Genomic DNA, 17,107 nt, shown 5'->3' on the forward strand with positions numbered 1-17,107 from the left:
AAGAACAGAGTGCCTTGAAGAAGTAAAGAGGGATCACAGAGGACTCCTGGAATGAAGAGCTGGAACTGAAGATCCAGGAGAGGTCCGACTCCATGACCAACTCCTTGCGAAGGCGAAGACTGACTGAAGGCTGAGCCCTTTTGTAGGGCTGAAGAGGAAACGCCTCAATGACATCACAAGGAGGAGCCAGAAAGACTGGCCTTTAAATAGGCTGAAGAGGCATGGCCCCACGCCTAAGGAAGAAGGCAAGACCTTGGACAGCAACCATGCTGAGAAAAGGAAACAGAAGCAAGAGAAGCAGGCCCAAGGCATCGGAGATGGCTCCTGCCATGAAGAGAGAAGACTGCCGGCAGAGGCTCCCCGCACAGGGGAGGAGATTACGGCGGTGGCCTCCAGGCCACGGATGAAGGAAGCGGTGGTGGCGGCCTAGCCGCGAAGAGCCAGAGGAGGTGGCGCCCAGGCCGCAGAGGAAGCAGCAGAGTCGGTGGCGGCCTCCAGGCCGCAAAGAAGAGCATCGAGGGTGCCTCCTGGCCGCGGAAGAGACAGTGCTGGTGGCGGCCTCCAGGCTGCGGAAGAAAGAATTGTTGGCAGCGGCCTAGCGGTGAAGAAGGAGCAGGGGTGGCCCCAGGCCATGAACAGGACAAGCGGCAACGGCGACGATGGCAGCGGCCCGCTGCGGAACAGCAGCGGCAGCGAGGGAGATGTCGGCGGCCTCCAGGCCATGAAGAACAGCGTCAGAAGGCTGGCAGCAGAAAGGTAAGAGGCTGCTTGTGGCCTAGCCGCAGGCAGCATCGCAACACAATGTACATGCAGGTACATAATGATCAATCTTAGTTTTTAAGGCACTAACATTTTGGTTATTTAATAACTTATTATCATAAGCATCAACTTAAAATGAACACTAAAATGTAGTGGCAGCCAATGTAAACCTCTCAATGTCAGAGTTATATGATCATATTTTGAGATGCTCATTCATAGCCACACTGCTGCATTTTATGTCAACTGGAGAGCAATCTCCACATCTTTTGGCTGTCCTATAATAGACTATTACAGAAGCTTATATGTCCAAAAACCAAATATTGCATTACATTTTGTATTTAAAGGGTAAAAGCTCATGTCTGCACATTTGGAGCATACGTAAATAAGAGCATCATGTGATGAAAGGTCAGCATTTATCAGGCTGGTGATTCTTGATATGTACTGGGACTAATATAATGTTTGTTTAAATCTGCTTTTTTAAATGTTATTTTGCAATTTTGTTTAAATATTTTAGGTTGAGTAGATTATGGTAGACTGATTGTATTTGTGTGCTGTATATATTTGTAGGTGCACATGAAACAGCAATCTAGCAGTCTTACACAGAAGGATTTCATGAAGTATTATGTGGAGAATATATGTAAGGAGTAATTTATTTAGTATTATTTTTTGAATTTTCAGATATGAAGGGTTGGTAGTTATTTGTGGTCTTGTGACTTTGTAGGTGTAAAATTCTGTATTAGAAGTTCACAACAGTAGAACGGCATGGATAGTTGCTGGAGGGATACTTTGAGTAGTTAACACTTGTTTTTATGTGAGCAATTTTAGATTTATAGGCAGATCTTCTGGATTATATGATGGAAGATATGCAGGAGTGTGTGAAACATATTTGATTATATCTTTTTATAATATTTAGAAACATCAGATGGTGATTTTCACCTGAAGACGTCCTATTGGGTGAAACAAGAGACCTTGTTAGGACACTTAACATATGACACGCCATCAACAGAGGACTCGCTGTCCACAATGAATGAAGAAATAACTGGTGGAATATATTAGATTATATATGGAGGAGTATTGAGAAATGTACACACATGGAATATTTAATATATGAGATGCTGGTAATAATGAATGAAGATGCAGTTAGTGCAATATAGTAGAAATTTATTCGCAAAGTGTGTTTTGTATGTGGGTTATTATATACTTAGGCCTATTTTACTTGGTATGGGTATCATGTTAAAACTATGAATGATGTGTGTGTATTCTAAGTATCTTTATCATATGCATTTGTGTACCATGTGATATTTAAATGTATATGTGTATTTATGTATATGTATGCTTTGCATTATTTTTGATAATAAAAATTGTATTTAAGTGTATTATAAATTCTAGTGTAAAACAATATTGGCTGGATTTTAAAAACTTACACGCATAAAACCCAGGGGTATATGCGCATGGCCGGGCCTTACATGCACCGGGCCAATTTTCAAAGGGCCTGGCCACGCACGAAAACCCCCGGGACACATGTAAGTCCCAGAGCTAGCCAAAAGGGCGGTACAGGGAGGCGGGGTGGTCCGGGGCGGAGTGGGGTAATTCGGGGGTGGGGAAGGGGCGGGGCGGGGCTAGAGGCGCTCAGCACAGCGGCAATTTGCCGCTGTGCTGGGGGATCACGTGCCGGCAGGGTGCCGGGGTGCATAACTTGCTCCTGCTCGGAAGCAGGAGCAAAAGGTAAGACAAGAAATTTGGGGGTATTTAGGATAGGGATAGGGGGAGGGCAGGATGGGGGAAGGGGAAGGGAGGTTAGACTAGGGGGTTGGGAAGTTCCCTTCCAGTCCGCTCCTTAATTGAAGCAGACTGGGAGGGAACTGGGGAAGGCCCTGATGCATCGCCATACGTAATTGCAGATCTCTACCCACTCTTGCATGCGCCAATCCAAAATTTTATAACATGCTCGCGCCAGCGCGGGCATATTATAAATTGCCTGTCCATGTGCGCATGCATCGGGTAGCACTCGCCATGGACACGCGCGCATAACGTTTAAAAATCTACCCCTATATGTTATATGCATTTAGCTGCTGCTTTGGTATTTGTTTTATTTCTTTATTAGTAGTAGGCAGATTGTACCTTTGGTATTTGTTTCCTGATTGGATTACATTTTGGAACATATCATGTAGTAACAAAACTTTTAATAGTCAAATCATTTTTAATTTATAAAATGCAATCTTTGCTAGATTTTTAACTTGAGATTGTTTAGTTAATTTGGAGTCTATTAAGACTAAACGATTTCTTGTCGGGCAAAATTAGCATTCAGGATTTGGATTAGACCTCCCTTTCCAAAGTAATACAGTCTTTGAAACATTTAAAAATAAACCATATTGTTGCAACTAACCATTAATCAGTGACATAGTGCCTTCAAAATTCACAGATAGAAAATTACCCACAGTATTTCAGGGAAGAAATAACTGTATATCAGTGGCAAAAAGATATGTTATCTTAAGACTTCTAATAACTGTAGCCATCTTCTCAAATAAATATTAAATAATGCAGCTGACAGTGATGTTCTTTGTTGGACCCCTAATACATAGGGTCATTCATCAAATTGCAATAGGCCATTAATGTGTGCAAAAACAGGCTTATTGCAAATTGTATATGCAAATGCAAAAATGTATTTTCAAGTAGGAGGTGTTGGGGCAGGTTACATGTAAAGTAGGGGGTGGTAGCGCAGTGTGCGGTAGGTATCGCACGTTATTATGGGTCAGTAATGTGGGTAATAGCTGCACCTTTTTTCTTGGAGGTACAGTCCAAAAAGTGTTTATCACAGGTGGTATCGTGCACTGCATAAGAACATAAGAACATGCCATACTGGGTCAGACCAATGGTCCATCAAGCCCAGCATCCTGTTTTCAACAGTGGCTAATCCAGGCCATAAGAAACCTGGCTAGTACCCAAAAACAAAGTCTATTTCATGTTACCGTTGCTAGTAATAGCAGTGCTATTTTCTAAGTCAACTTAATTAATAGTAAGTAATGGACTTCTCCTCCAAGAACTTATCCAATCCTTTTATAAACACAGCTATACTAACTGCACTAACCACATCCTCTGGCAACAAATTCCAGAGTTTAATTGTGCGTTGAGTAAAGAAGAACTTTCTCCGATTAGTTTTAAAGTGCCACATGCTAACTTCATGGAGTGCCCCCTAGTCTTTCTATTATCTGAAAGACTAAATAACCGATTCACATCTACCCGTTCTAGACCTCTCATGATTTTAAATACCTCTATCATATCCCCCCTCAACCGTCTCTTCTCCAAGCTGAAAAGTCCTAACCTCTTTAGTCTTTCTTCATAGGGGAGCTGTTCCATTCCCCTTATCATTTTGGTCGCCCTTCTCTGTACCTTCTCCATTGCAATTATATCTTTTTTGAGATGCGGTGTCCAGAATTGTATACAGTATTCAAGGTGTGGTCTCACCATGGAGCGATACAGAAGCATTATGACATTTTCCGTTTTATTCACCATTCCCTTCCTAATAATTCCCAACATTCTGTTTCCTTTTTTGACTGCCGCAGCACACTGAACAGACAATTTCAATGTGTTATCCACTATGATGCCTAGATCTCTTTCTTGGGTGGTAGCACCTAATATGGAACATAACATTGTGTAACTATAGCATGGGTTATTTTTCCCTATATGCATCACCTTGTACTTATCCACATTAAATTTCATCTGCCATTTTGATACCCAATGGTCACAAGGTCTTCCTGCAATTTATCTCAATCCGCTTGTGATTTACTACTCTGAACAATTTTGTATCATCTGCAAATTTGATTACCTCACTCGTCATATTTCTTTCTAGATCATTTATAAATATATTGAAAAGTAAGGGTCCCAATAGAGATCCCTGAGGCACTCCACTGCCCACTCCCTTCCACTGAGAAAATTGTCCATTTAATCCTACTCTCTGTTTCCTGTCTTTTAGCCAGTTTGTAATCCATGAAAGGACATCACCACCTATACCATGACTTTTTACTTTTCCTAGAAGCCTCTCATGAGGAACTTTATCAAACGCCTTCTGAAAATCCAAGTACACTACATCTACCGCTTCACCTTTATCCACATGTTTATTAACTCCTTCAAAAAAGTGAAGCAGATTTGTGAGGCAAGACTTGCCTTGGGAAAAGCCATGCTGACTTTGTTCCATTAAACCATGTCTTTCTAGATGTTTTGTGATTTTGATGCTTAGAACATTTTCCACTATTTTTCCTGGCACTGAAGTCAGGCTAACCGGTCTGTAGTTTCCCAGATCGCACCTGGAGCCCTTTTTAAATATTGGGGTTACATTAGCTTTCCTCCAGTCTTCAGGTACAATGGATGATTTTAATGATAGGTTACAAATTTTTACTAATAGGTCTGAAATTTCATTTTTTTAGTTCCTTCAGAACTCTGGGGTGTATACCATCTGGTCCAGGTGATTTACTACTCTTCAGTTTATCAATCAGGCCTACCACATCTTCTAGGTTCACCGTGATTTGGTTCAGTCCATCTGAATCATTACCCATGAAAACCTTCTCCGGAACGGGTATCTCCCCAACATACTCTTTAGTAAACACCGAGCAAAGAAATCATTTAATCTTTCCACGATGGCCTTATCTTCTCTAAGTGCCCCTTTAAACCCTCAATCATCTAACGGTTCAACTGACTCCCTCACATGCTTTCTGCTTCGGATATATTTTAAAAAGTTTTTACTGTGAGTTTTTGCCTCTACGGCCAACTTCTTTTCAAATTCTCTCTTAGCCTGTCTTATCAATGTCTTACATTTAACTTGTCAATGCTTATGCATTATCCTATTTTCTTTTGTTGGATCCTTCTTCCAATTTTTGAATGAAGATCTTTTGGCTAAAATAGCTTCTTTCACCTCCCCTTTTAACCATGCCGGTAATAGTTTTGCCTTCTTTCTACCTTTTTTAATGTGTGGAATACATCTGGACGGTACTTCTAGGATGGTATTTTTTAACAATGACCACACCTCTTGCACACTTTTTATCTTTGTAGCTGCTCCTTTCAGTTTTTTTCTTACAATTTTTCTCATTTTATCAAAGTTTCCCTTTTGAAAGTTTAGCACGAGAGGCGTGGATTTGTTTACAGTCCCCCTTCCAGTCATTAATTCAAATTTGATCATATTATGATCACTATTGCCAAGCGGCCCCACCGTTACCTCTCTCACCAAATCCTGTCCTCCACTGAGAATTAGATCTAAAATTTCTCCCTCTCTTGTCGGTTCCTGGATCAATTGCTCCATAAAAATGTCATTTATTCCATACAGGAGCTTTATTTCTCTAGCATGTATTGATGATACATTTACCCAGTCAATATTGGGGTAATTGAAGTCTCCCATTATTACCGCACTACCAATTTGGTTAGCTTCCCTAATTTCTCTTAGCATTTCACTATCAGTCTCACCATCTTGATCAGGTGGACGGTAATATACTCCTATCACTATAGTCTTCCCTGACACACAAGAGATTTCTATGCCATCCCAGACATAAAGCGCCACACCGCCTCCCGGGTGCTCCTCTCTGTCATTGCGATATAATTTGTACCTCGGTATAGCACTGTCCCATTGGTTGTCCTCCTTCCACCATGTCTCTGAGATGCCAATTAAGTCTATGTCATCATTCACTGCTATACATTCTAATTCTCCCACTTACTTCTTAGACTTCTGGCATTAGCATACAAACATTTCAAAGTTTGTTTTTTGTTTGTATTTTCATTCTTCTTTTTAATTGATAGGGATAAGTTAGAATGTTTTAGCTCAGCTGAGTTTTTAGTTACAGGCACTTGGACTACTTTTCTTATAATTGGAACCTCACTGTCGGAATGCCCTAATTCTAATGCATCATTAGTATCCTTTGAAGATACCTCTCTCCGAACCATGCACTGCTGAGCGACTGTCGGCTTTCCCCTTTGTTCTAGTTTAAAAGCTGCTCTATCTCCTTTTTAAAAGTTAGCGCCAGTAGTTTGGTTCCACCCTGGTTAATGTGGAGTTCATCCCTTTGGAAGAGACTCCCCCTTCTCCGAAAGGTTTCCCAGTCCCTAACAAAACCGAATCCCTCTTCTTTGCACCATCGTCTCATCCACGCATTGAGACTCCAGAGCTCTGCCTGCCTCTGGTGACCTGCACGTGGAACAGGGAGCATTTCAGAGAATGCTACCCTGGAGGTTCTGAATTTAAGCTTTCTACCTAAGAGTCTAAATTTGGCTTCCAGAACCTCCCTCCCACATTTTTCTATGTCGTTGGAACCCACATGTACCACGACAGCCGGCTCCTCCCCAGCACTGTCTAAAATTCTATCTAGGTGACACGTGAGGTCCACCACCTTTGCACCAGGTAGGCATGTTACCAGGCGATCCTCACTCCCACCAACCCATCAGCCTACATTCCTAATAATCGAATCACCAACTATGATGGCCGACATAATCCTTCCCTCCTGGGCAGTAGGCCTTGGGGAGATATCCTCGATGTGAAAGGACAATGCATCACCTGGAGAGCAGGTCCTTGATACAGGATCCTTTCCTGCTGCATCAGGTTGATGTTCTCCAATAATGAGACCTTCTTCCTCCAAGGCAGCACCAGGGCTGCCAGTCTTAAATTGGGAGTTAGCTACCATGTCCCTGAAGGGCTCATATATATACCTTCTGTCTGCCTCAGATCTTCCAGGTTTGCCACTCTAGCCTCCAGAGATCGGACTCATTCTTTGAGAGCCAGGAGCTCTTTGCATCTCATGCACGTGTACAATTTCTCACCGATGGGTAAAAAATCATACATGTGACACTCTATGCAAAAGACTGGTAAGCTCCCCTCTTGCTGCTGGACTGCTGCCTTCATCTCAAATTTGTTCAGTTCCTACTTAAATTTTAGGTTGCTATGGAAGTAGGAATGTGACTTATTAATGTTCTTTAAATGTATTAGTGAATTCACTATGTGGCGGATTTTCAAACACTATGCGCGCCGGTACTTTTGTTCGCGCCACCGGCGCGAACAAAAGTACACCAGATTTTATAAGATACGCGCGTATCTTATAAAATCCGGGGTTGGCGCCCGCAAGGGGGTGCACATTTGTGCAATCTGCGCATGCCGAGCCCAGCGCGGCCTGCCTGTTCCCTCCGAGGCCGCTCCGATTTCGGAGCGGCCTTGGAGGGAACTTTTCTTCACCCTCCCCCCACCTTCCCCTCCCTTCCCCTACCTAACCCACCCCCCTGGCCCTATCTAAACCACCCCCTTACCTTTGTCGGTAAAGTTACGCCTGCTGAAAGCAAGCGTAACTTTGCGCGCGTCGCCGGCTGCCCCGCTCCGTCCTCCGGTCCCGGGGGCGTGGTCCGGAGGCCTCGAACACGCCTCCGGGCCGGCACCACGCCCCCAGGCCCGCCCCAGAAACGCCGCGGCATGCCCTAGAAATGCCGCGTCGTTTCGGGAACGCCCCCGGACACGCCCCCTCCCTCCCCGTTTCGAAAGCCCCGGGACTTACGCGCGTCCCGGAGCTTTACACGTGCCGGCGGCCTATGCAAAATAGGCGTGCCGGCACACGCAGGGGTTTTAAAATCCGCCCCTATATGTCTGGTAGTGGCCTACATGGGAATGATCAAACTCTCAAGGTGTTGTGTTTTTTTGTTTTGTTTTGTTTTTTAAAGTGGCACCTGCCTATAAATTAAAGGATGAGCTAGGGGTGGGGGAGCAAGGGGTGGGAGGGTTGGGAAATACAAACAGTCTAACGTCAGTTAGTCAGCCAGAGTGACTCACTTCTCTCTTGATTAACAAATGTTGGTACCTAATCAAACCAAATCACAATACCTCAACACTTTTCCAAGGTGAGTAACTGAACTGAACTTTTCAACCTTTTTTCTTAGGTATACACTGCTCCAAGCTTATTTCTAGCTTCTGGCTACTTATTATCGTGGCGCGTATCGCATGCGATAAAAACTCCAAACAATACCGACACAACTACAAGCAAGGATCGGTGTTGGGACCGGTCCTGTTCAATATCTTTGCGAGCGACAATGCGGATGGGATAGAAGGTAAGGTTTATCTTTTTGCGGATGACACTAAGATCTGCAACAGAGTGGACATGCCGGAAGGAGTGGAGAGAATGAGACATGATTTAAGGAAGCTAGAAGAGTGGTCGAAGATATGGCAGCTGAGATTCAATGCCAAGAAGGGGAGAGTCATGCATATGGGGAGTGGAAATCCGAATGAACTGTATTCGATGGGGAGAAAGGCTGATGTGCACAGAGCAGGAGATAAACCTTGGGGTGATGGTATCTAATGATCTGAAGTTGGCTAAACAATGTGACAAGGCGAAAGCTAAAGCCAGAAGAATGCTGGGCTGTATAGAGAGAGGAATATCGAGTTAGAAAAGGGAAGTGATTATCCTCTTGTACAGGTCCTTTGTGAGGCCTCACCTGGAGTACTGTGTTCAGTTCTGGAGACCGTATCTCCACAGAGACAGAGACAAGATGGAGGCGGTCCAGAGAAGGGCGACCAAAAAGGTGGAGGGTCTTCATCAAATGACATGAGGAGAGATTGAAGAATCTAAATATGTACACCCTGGAGGAAAGGAGGAGCAGAGGTGATATGATACAGACTTTCAGATACTTGAAAGGTTTTAATGATCCAAAGACAACGACAAACCTTTTCCGTCGGAAAAAAATCAATAGAACCAGAGGTCACGATTTGAAGCTCCAGGGAGGAAGACTCAGAACCAATGTCAGGAAGTATTTCTTCACGGAGAGGGTGTTGGATACCTGGAATGCCCTTTCGGAGGAAGTGGTGAAGACCAGAACTGTGAAGGACTTCAAAGGGGTGTGGGATAAACACTGTGAATCCATAAAGTCTAGAGAACGTGAATGAAGAGTTGGTGGCTCGCAGGAATGGCGGCTACTACCTGGAGATAATATCTTTATTCAATAAACATACACACAATTAATGCGACTACAACATTGCTCTAAGCTTCAACAGCAAGAAGAAATGTGGAAAAAAGGATTTGCATTCCAAAAAAGCGGGGAGTAGCTTAGTTGTTATGGTGGTTACTACCCCAAACCAAATAAACCTGATACTTCACTTTCAATGCATATCCAGCATAGTGCTCTGCTTCAACGGCAGGGGAGAAAGACCTATACTTCATGCATATCAGGCTTAGCTCTCTGATTCAACGGTAGGGGAGGAAGACCAATAAGTCACGCATATCAGGCATAGCTCTCTGCTTCAATGGCAGGGGAGGAAGACCGATACTTCACGCATGGAGAAGGTACAGAGAAGGGCAACCAAAATGATAAAGGGGATAGAACAGCTTCCCTATGAGGATAGGCTGAAGAGATTAGGGCTGTTCAGCTTGGAGAAGAGACGGCTGAGGGGGGATATGATAGAGGTCTTTAAGATCATGAGAGGTCTTGAACGAGTAGATGTGACTCGGTTATTTTCACTTTCGAATAATAGAAGGACTAGGGGGCATTCCATGAAGTTAGCAAGTAGCACATTTAAGACTAATCGGAGAAAATTCTTTTTCACTCAATGCACAATAAAGCTCTGGAATTTGTTGCCAGAGGATGTGGTTAGTGCAGTTAGTGTAGCTGGGTTCAAAAAAGGTTTGGATAAGTTCTTGGAGGAGAAGTCCATTAATGGCTATTAATCAATTTTACTTAGGGAATAGCCACTGCTATTAATTGCATCAGTAGCATGGGATCTTCTTAGTGTTTGGGTAATTGCTAGGTTCTTGTGGCCTGGTTTTGGCCTCTGTTGGAAACAGGATGCTGGGCTTGATGGACCCTTGATCTGACCCAGCATGGCAATTTCTTATGTTCTTATGTTCTTATGCATATCCAGCATAGCTCTTTGCTTCAACAGCAGGGGGAATGAAGAAAAGTGGATCTATATACAGACAACAACCAACAAGGACTGAATTACATAGTCTGGGTAAACAAATAAGCAATTAGGGATGTGAATCGTTTTTTGACGATTTAAAATATCGTCCGATATATTTTAAATCGTCAAAAATCGTTAGAGGCGATATATAATAGGAATTCCCCCGATTTATCGTCAAAAATCATAAATCGTTATTATCAGACAGTATTTCGATTTAATAACGATATTAGGGAACGATTTACCCAGTTTTATCAAAAATTATATGCCCAGAGGGAGGATATTCTTTCTCCTGAGATAGATGAGTATTTGGCCGGGGTGACTTTGCCTAGCCTAGATGAGTTACAACAACTCCGATTAAATCAGGATATATCATTGGTGGAAGTTCAGGAGGCCCTACGGGACCTAAAATTGGGTAAATCCCCTGGGATTGATGGATTCTCGGCAGGCTTTTACAAGAAGTTCCAGGGCTTGCTGGCTGTCCCAATGTGTGAAGCTTTTAACTCCCTCCTGGGAGATGGACAGTTTTCAACTGCAGCTAATAGGGCGGGCATTACTATATTAGCTAAACCAGGGAGAGACGCGACAGTCTGCGGGTCCTATCGACCCATTTCTCTTATTAATTTGGATTTAAAGGTGTTGGCAAAAATTTTGGCCAATCGATTGAGCTCTGTTGCTACTTCCTTGATACATGCGGATCAAACTGGATTCATCCCAGGCCGCCTGGCGGCGGACAATGTACGAAGGGTGATAGACCTAATCTGGTACGCGCAGACTGCGGGTGAGCCGTTGGTGTTGTTAACAGTTGATGCGGAGAAGGCCTTTGACCTTGTCCATTGAGACTATCTCTTTGCAGTCCTACGTAAGGTGGGTCTGGGTGGCCCTTTTTCTACATGGATTCGTAAATTATATCATAAACCTAGCGCTTGCATTAAAGTTAACGGGGGTTATACTGTGCCATTTGATATTGCTCGCGGTACCCGGCAGGGGTGCCCACTGTCGCCCCTGTTGTTTGCGCTTTACTTAGAGCCTCTAGCGGCAACTATCCGAGCATGCCCAGGGATACAGGGCCTGAGAGTTGGAGATCAGGAATACAAACTGTCCATGTTCGCTGACGACGTCCTGTTCACAGTGGCACATCCAGAGAGCTCGCTACCCCCATTGGTCTCTGAGTTTCAGAGGTTTAGTGCTGTATCTGGGTATCAACTAAATGTTGACAAGTCAGAAGTATTGAATGTGACGCTCCCGGAGGAGGGGTTCCATAGGCTCAATCGAAAGCACCCTTTTAAACTGGTACATTCTACCTTGAAATATTTGGGGGTACAGCTGGGACCTGATTTAGATATGCTTTATCGATGTAATTATGAGGGTCTATGGAAAAAAATAATCAACAACATGCAGACATGGGAGAGGCTTGATCTTTCCTGGTTAGGCCGGGTACATACAGTCAAAATGAATATTTTGCCGCGCTTGGGATATCTCTTTCAGACACTCCCAATAGCGGTTCCATCAGGGAGCCTTAGAGGCTGGCAGAGACAACTTCTTCGGTTTCTCTGGAGGAGGCGACCCCCGAGGGTCCGCAGCCGGATTCTATATCTTCCTAGGGAGAGAGGTGGGCTGGGGGTACCGTGCCTTCAGTGGTATTATGTCGCTTCTCAATTGCGATCTTTGATAGACTGGCACCGCCAATCAACTGACAAGCGATGGGTACAGTTAGAGGGGGACTTGGCTCCGAGTGTTCCCTTAGGCAAGCTAGCATGGCTACCTCGACGAGCTAGGGCGCTGACAGGGGAGAGTCTCCCGACAGTTTTGCACACCTTGAACTGTTGGGATACTTGGAAAGTATGTCTGACGGGACCCAGGGAGACTTATATGCGTACGCCCATCTTCCAGAACCCAGCATTTCCCCCGGGCATGGTACGCCATCTGGCTCCGTCTTGGGAAAGACAGGGTTGTCGGAGACTGGAACATGTTTGGAGTCAAGGACGAATTAGGCCCTTTCTAGAGTTGCAGCAGGAGTTTGGGCTGCCCAATTCGTCCTATTATTTATATTGTCAACTGCACCACTATATTCACTGTACAGGGGCTCGAGCGGACCTCCAGAAAGGGAAGTCTTTATTTGAAAGTTTCTGTGAGAATGCACATTCACTACGTAAGGTTATATCCCGTATTTATATCCTATTGAATGGGGACTTGACTTTCCAGCCCTCCCACATACGAGGGTGGGAGACTGATTTGGGGATCACATTGACGAGCCAACAATGGATTGATACTTTTAGGGCTATTAATAAGTGCTCCATCTCGTCCTCAATAGTGGAACATGGATATAAAATGCTGTTCCGGTGGTATCTGACGCCATCTAAATTACATAGCTTTTATCCGCAGCTATCGGAACAGTGTTGGAGGGGATGTGGTGAAATTGGCACCTATTTACACATATGGTGGACTTGCCCCAGAGTGGTGACGTATTGGGACGCATTTGCTCAGCTCCTGTCACAGGTAGTGGGATATCCGGTGCTTAAGGACCCGGCTGTCTTTCTTCTCCTTTCTCAAGGGGACATATCTTCACAGGCTGAATTTTATTTCCTGCAGCAGGCTATATTAGCGGCTAGGATGGAGCTGGCTAGTCAATGGAAGCGAGCTCAAGTCCCCACGATGGCTATGGTACTTAAGCGATTGAACACAGTATGCTATCTTAATAAACTCACGGCCATGAGGCAGAAACGGCTGGGTACCTTTCAGACTCGCTGGCAATGCTGGTTTAAGTGGCAAGAGACACCCCTTGATGGTTAGCCCCAGCTAGTTTTTTCAACTGTTTATGTCACTATTGTGGTCACCAGCAGATTTGCATTCCAGTAGTGCTTCAGGATATTGTGAAGGTGGGGGAGTATAATGGAGACATGCGCGTGTAGGAGGGGAGGGGGGGGTTGGTGGGGAGGGGATAGTAACGATTTAAAATAAGTACAATATGACACAAGCGGTTGCAAGGTTACATTTATTCATTTTATTTCTATTGTGTGCAGTACTGGTTTGAGTTTTCAGGATTCAAGGGTTGGACTATATGCTTCAATAAGATTGGGAACAGATCTACATATGTTTCTGGTCTGCCTGATATTGGGGGTTATTTTGCAATCAAACTGTCTACATTTATCTTCTGTACCATGTACTGTTATGACATTGCCGATACTTTGTTCTCGATATCTTTGTTAGTTAATGTTCTGAATACCTTGACTGTTTTTTGGAATGTTAAAAATTATAAATTAAAAAAAAAAAAAAAAAAAAAATCATAAATCGGGGGAAGGGGCAGGGGAAGGGGGAGGGCGGGAAAACCGGCACACTAAAACAACCCTAAAACCCACCCCGACCCTTTAAAATAAATCCCCCACCCTCCCGAACCCCCCCCAAATGTCTTAAATTACCTGGGGTCCAGTGGGGGTGTCCCGGTGTGATGTTCCACTCTCGGGCCACGGGTGCGTTGATAGAAATGGCGCTGGCGACAGGGCAAAGGTAGCGCCGGCGCCATTTTGGTTCCTGTCCCCCGACGTCACGAGTGTAGGAGATCGCTCCCGGACCCCCAGGGACTTTTGGCCAGCTTGGGGGGGGGCATCCTGACCCCCACAAGACTTGCCAAAAGTCCAGCAGGGGTCCGGGAACGACCTCCTGCACTCGAATCGTGTTGCCGTAATGCAAAATGGTGCCGGCCATACGGTCATACGGCCGGCGCCATTTTGCAATACGGCAATATGGCCATACGGCCGGCGCCATTTTGCAATACTCGCTACCTTTGCCCTGTCATATGACAGGGCAAAGGTAGCGCTGGCGCCATTTCTATCAACGCACCCGTGGCCCGAGAGTGGAACATCACACCGGGACCCCCCCACTGGACCCCAGGTAATTTAAGACATTTGGGGGGGGTTCGGGAGGGTGGGGGATTTATTTTAAAGGGTCGGGGTTGGTTTTAGGGTTGTTTTAGTGTGCCGGTTTTCCCGCCCTCCCCCGATTTACGATTTACACGATATTTAAAAAAACAAAACCGCGACGATCCGATTCCCTCCCCCCCCCAGCCAAAATTGATCGTTAAGACGATCGATCACACGATTCACATCTTTAATAAGCATGGGTGTAGCTTGCTTATTGCGGCAGTTACTACCCCTAACTAATTAAGCTAGATATTTCACTTAGATGCAGTTCCAACACTGCTCTCTACAGTAATGGTGGGGGTGAAAGGGAAATAGAACCAAAAGGTTACTAAGAGCCAAGAGAAACAGATAAGTATGAGAAAAAAAAAAGTGCGAAGCTTGCTGGGCAGACAGGATGGGCCGTTTGGTCTTCTTCTGCCGTCATTTCTATCTTTCTATGTTTCATTCCTGGACTAATAAAAATGACTGTTTTTACCAGGCCAACCTTCCTAAAAGCATTTTGTGAGTGTCAGGTGTACTTGTACATGCATACATGTATACTTCATACCTTACAAGCCTTGCCACAGACGACAACACTTGGAAGAAGAACAACCTGAACAACAGCCAAGGCCACTTCCAAGACATCCGAAGGAAGTACCAGCAGCACAGGCAGAGGCTCCGCTGCTGTGGCCTCAGGCCCCAGCCCAGCAGCAGGCATGTGGGCAGCCACGGCATGGGAGATACAGGGAGCATATCCTTCCTCCATGAACATCCTTGCTGGGCATGCCTGAGGACTTTGTGGTTAGCAGATATTGCCTCAGGTCTCAGGCAATCCTGGAATTATATGAGAACATCCAAGGAGATCTGGATCCGGTCACCTTGCGGTGACCGGATCCAGATCTCACCAAACTTTTGGCTGTCCTCCATTTCACAGCAAGCAGCTTCTTCCAAACCACAATAGGGGCCGTGGGGGAAATGACCCAAACAACATTCTCACGCTATTTGGACTAGGTCATCGAAACAGTCACTGACCACATTAATTGATACATTAAATTTCTTCATGATAGGAAGGACTTGATGGACTTGAAGAGAGGTTTCTATATCTTTGCACACTTTCCCAGTGTCATTGGAACTATTGACTGCCCTCACGTGGCCATCGTTCCACCCCGTCAGAGGGAGGAGAAGTATCACAACAGAAAGCTTTTCCACTCCATCAATGTGCAAGTGGTCTGCAACACTGGAATGTGCATCCTGGACGTGGTGGCCAGGAACCTGGGAGCAGCAAATGATTCCTCTTTGCCAAATGATGGCCTCTTTGCCAAATTTGAGGCTGGCCTGTACAGTGACACTTGGCTCATAAGTAAGACACACTTTTCTTTTTCAATTCCATCTCTGCCTATGTGGTTAATGGCACCCAATTGGAGGGGAGTGACTGTGGTGGAGGATACGATTGGTGGCATCACAACTGCCTTGTGAGGTTGTGTATGTAGGTCATTGGCCAAGGACATGCCTTTTTCTGCCCATGTTTCTGATGCCTGTCAAAGAAGTACATGCAAACAACGCACAGGACCTAAAGGTTAATTAGTGAAAAGCCATAATATATGTAACACGTCTTTCTAACCTAAAAGGTCCCATTCCTATCCTTTCCGTGGGAGCTGTTGCAATGTGTCAAGTGAATCGGAACTGCAGTGCACACTGCCCACACTGCTGGTATAGCATCATCATGAGTGGGCCATTACTGAGGAGTCAGGCGCCATTTTGTGCAAAATGGCACCGGCCGTACGGCAACACGAATCGACTGCAGGAGGTTGTTCCAGACACCCGCTGGACTTTTAGCAAGTCTTGTGGGGGTCAGGAGGCCCCCCCAAGCTGGCCAAAAGTCCCTGGGGGTCCAGCGGGGGTCCGGGAACGACCTTAGAGGTCTTTGCTGCATGGTTCCCAAACAACATGGCGTAATGCTGCTGGACACTAGCGATGAGAAGCTAGTAATAAGCTTAGAGGCTCAAGGACTGCCACATTAAACTTTATGGCCCTCTGATGCTGCCATGGTGCCGCCTGGCTGCCTGATGGGGGGTGCCATTTCCTTTCCTGGAGAGGTGTCCTCCCTTCCCTCACTCTCATCTCACTCTCCTCTGCCCTCCCTTTCTCCTCCCCCCCCCCACTTCACCCTGGCCTAACAACTCCCTTCCCCTCTGCCCTCTCTCTCTATTCCTATGCTGTCCTACACCACCCACCACTCTTTCCTGCATAACCCCTTCACCCACCCACACCCTCCTATCCCTTCCCTCCTCTCTCTCTCCAATTCTCCCCCGTCCCTACTCCTACGCCTAATTCTCCTTCCCCAGGCATTCTCACCATCATCCTCTTACTCCCTCTACCCCCTCCTCCCACCACTTTCCTCAAGCCTCTTCTCTCCTCTCTTCCCAGGCCTGTTAGCCTCCATCTTCTCAGCACACATACACACACCTCAGCATACACACACTGCTCATTGCTCACACACACAACTACTCCTCTGCTCTTCCTCTGCTGCTCCTCACACTCC

This window comes from Rhinatrema bivittatum, chromosome 10, assembly GCF_901001135.1.
Source record: "Rhinatrema bivittatum chromosome 10, aRhiBiv1.1, whole genome shotgun sequence".
NCBI lineage: Eukaryota > Metazoa > Chordata > Amphibia > Gymnophiona > Rhinatrematidae > Rhinatrema > Rhinatrema bivittatum.